This window comes from Chaetura pelagica, unplaced genomic scaffold (assembly GCF_000747805.2).
Source record: "Chaetura pelagica isolate M959 unplaced genomic scaffold, ChaPel_1.0 scaffold62, whole genome shotgun sequence".
NCBI lineage: Eukaryota > Metazoa > Chordata > Aves > Apodiformes > Apodidae > Chaetura > Chaetura pelagica.
Genome location: NW_009952438.1, coordinates 1,373,560 through 1,377,246, shown reverse-complemented (window position 1 = coordinate 1,377,246; position 3,687 = coordinate 1,373,560).

The window sequence follows — 3,687 nt, the reverse complement described above, 5'->3', positions numbered from 1 at the left end:
AACATTTCACACAGCTCAGACACATCCGAGGCTGAAGTTGACTTTCCTGATCATCTCAACTGCTTCAATGAAGAAAACAAACTGTTGAAGAAGATGAAAAAAATATTAAATTAACCTTTCCCTCCTCCATCCCTGCCTGATATCTTGTTAAATTTAACAGCAACTTACAGATTCATGTAAAAGTGAAAAATACATTTACCTGTAGCAAATATTTTTACTCAGGTTGATGTTTCCATCACTGCCACAAACCTTTGTAAAGTTTGTTATCTCAACTGAATTGTACAAACTTCAAGACCAACATTTCTTCTGCTAGTCCAGAATCTACTCCCTAAACCCCTGGGAACTTCATTGGAGTCCATCAAAGGAATGGAAAAAAAACTCTGCAATCCTTAGAGTTCCCTTAAAAAAGTTCTGATTTCCTTTTTTCTCCATCAATCAGGTCTAGTTCCTCCTGCCTAAGGTCAGCTGGGTAGAATATCTATGCAAGTCTGGAAGCCACAGCTTTCCTCCACACCTCCTGCCTTCCCTCCTCTCCCCTTCTGTTTGGGGCAGAGACAGAGGAGAACAGGAAGAGATGTCACTATTTTCACCAGCTCTTTTTAATGCAGCCTGATTTAGTGCCCGTAGAAGTCACTTAGAGAGCAAGAATGAGCCATTTTGCAGCACTAGAATAATTCCATTGTACTGTGTTTCTGAAGAGCAGTGAAGCTCATGGCTGTTACTGGTGAATAGATCTGAACAGGAATCATAGGCTACATAAACAGCTCAGTACAGAATTCTAAATGAAAATAACATACTAATGTGTGAGTGATTTGCACCAACAACAGCTGTCTCTGCAAAAAGTTAGTGTTTGTTCTCATGCTTTCATTTTCCTGGGTGGAAGATTAACTACACATATTTTCTGATTTCGTTCTTGAAGTGGTTTCCCATTAGCATAATATTTTTGTTCCCACAATTTCACTCTCACACATATTAGTAAACTGGAATACACTGTGTTTAAAATATAGTTCTTATTCATCAAATGTGCTATTCGGGCTCCTCAGGCTCACAGCACACACTTTCCCCCCTTGCTGTAGGCAGTATTATTTCTGGTGTTGCTTTAGACAAGGAGGTCAGGCTGCTGCAGGGACTGCAGCTCAGAGCCCAGGCTGGAGGGCTGGAGGTGTGTGCATGTGCACAGCTAGTGCATGGGGAGGATCCCTGCTATGGCCAGACACAGGGCCTGGCCTCCCCACAGGCTGCTTTCTGGAGGTGCCCCCAGGAGGGCTGTTCTCAGAGCCCTTTGAAGGACCAAGTCCCAGGGAGGTGCAGCTGTGGGGTGAGGAGGCACCTGTGGAGCCAGGGCTGGGCATCTTGCCTGTAGCAAAGGAAAGAAGAGTCCTCAGAGGTGAAAAAGCACGTTCAGGGTTTTGCTCACAGGTGGCTGCTCTACTGCAAGAGGTTTCAGACACACTGAGGGCTTGGTGAGCTGCTTCAGCATCTTATCCACCCACTGTTCAAAACCTTTTGGGGTAGAAGTGATCTGATGCCACCTGCCTCACATAAGTGCCCTAATCCCTTGTGCAGATGATCTCACTCTTTTTCCTGCCTTCTCTCTATCCTGATTTCTCTGCATTTGTGTGCAGAGTGCTACAGCTTCAACAGGAGTTAGAAACCTTGCCCTCCCCTCCTCCATTCAGCCCCTGAAGAGCTGCAGCCCCAAGTTTAGGGATCTTCTACAAAAAGAGGCATAACTTTCTTCTCCACTTCTCCTTCCCCTGGGCTAAGATAGACAGTGAACCTCATCTTCCTGCATATCACTTTTTAAAAGTGTGCAAAGCTGTTAATTCCAGCTTTCCATGTGCCCTGGCTGATGCTCAGGTCTGTAAAACCCCCAGAAGGGAAAGATGAGACACATCCCACCCCTCGTGAGCTCCTGCTGACCAGACCTGACAGGTTCTTGTTCTGCCAACCTATGCAGGTGGATGGTCTTGTGAGGCAGTTTCCCCTCTCAGGAAGCTCCCTGACCATGCCCTGCATCCAGGGGCTGGTTGTCTCAGGAAGGGGCAGGAGTGGCTCTGGGGAGGGTCAATGTGTCCAACCCGGGTTCCCCCCTCAGGGCTGAGGTGAGATGAGCTCACTGAGAGCAGGTGCTGCTGTGTTTCCCTGGAAGGAAAGCAGGGAAGCGAGTGCTGGGTGTGGCAGTTCCCAAGAAATGAGAACACAGCTTGTTGCAGGGGCTAAAAGTAATTTTCCTGCTCAGATCCTACTGCTTGGGACCCTCTGCACCCCAAAGGCAGAGGGTGCCAGGAACCCCCCCATGACCTTGTGTCCTGCTTCCTCCCAGGACTTCTCCTGGGCCTTTTCCTGCTGGCCAGAGGTTTCTGTGAAGGCAACTGCTGCAGAAGTAGTCTGACCATGACTATTTTAGAAATTATTTTCATCTGATAACATCAGCATAATTAGACAGAGCAGGATGCCAAGTCAGAGAGATGGAGCTATGACGTGTGGAGGAGTCCAAGCTTTTGGCAGGAGAGGGGCAGGATAGAAACTACAGCACAAACTGAGGTGAGTATTTAGGGTAAACAGGATTGGCAGAAGAGTTATTATTAAGCTGGAAAATGGAATTAAATTCAAAGGTTTGGTTAAGGGGAGTTTTCCAGATGTTTAGTGTTAATAGAAATACTGATGTGGGAAAATAGTAAAGTATTTAGACTGGAAATATCAAGACCTTAACTACTCATTTCAGTGCTGCCACAGACATTAATAAATAACAGATTTACTGTAGTTCTGTTTTCTGAAAGCACAACAGCCATTCAAGTCTCTTAAATGCTTTCCCCCTAATGAGCACTCAGGTGTCCCAGGAATTCCAGGAGTGTGGCCTTAGCCAAGCTGCTGAGGATGAGCCAGGATGCCTGGCCTCCCATTTCACCAGCATCTAAAAACCAGTCCTCACTTCCCCTGCCCCCAAAACAGCACGTTTTCATCTGAGGTCAGACTGCTGCTCTCAAATCTGTCCTGAAATACCAGGAGGTTTAATCACTGCCTTCCACTTTAAGGAGCTCCAAGGGTCAGTTTAAGCCCATATTTTCTGTTCCAAACGAAGGGAAATAAAAAGCTGCTCAGGAGTTCAACTGGCCAGGGGAGGCACTGGGGAAGGTTTGCTGGGGGTGTGTGTGGAAACAAGATCCTGCCTGGGGTAGGGAGCTGTGGCAAGGCATGAGGGACAGGTAAGCTGGACAGGCTGGAGAGTTGGGCGGGGAGAAACCTGATGAAATTCAACAAGGGGAAGTGTAGAGTTTTGCATCTGGGGAAGAACAACCCCATGTACCAGTACAGGTTGGGGGCTGACCTGCCTGGAGAGCAGGGTAGGAGAAAGGGACCTGGGGGTCCTGGTAGACAGGAGGATGACCATGAGCCAGCAATGTGCCCTTGTGGCCAAGAAGGCCAGTGGCACCTGGGGTGGGTTAGAAAGGGGGTGGTTGGTAGGACAAGGGAGGTTCTTCTCCCCCTCTATTCTGCCCTGGTGAGGCCACATCTGGGATATTGTGTCCAGTTCTGGGCCCTTCAGTTCCAGAAGGACAGGGAACTGCTTGAAAGAGTCCAGGGCAGAGCCACAAAGATGCTGAAGGGAGTGGAACATCTCCCTGCTGAGGAAAGGCTGAGGGAGCTGGGTCTGTTGGGCTTGGAGGAGACTGAGGGGCCACC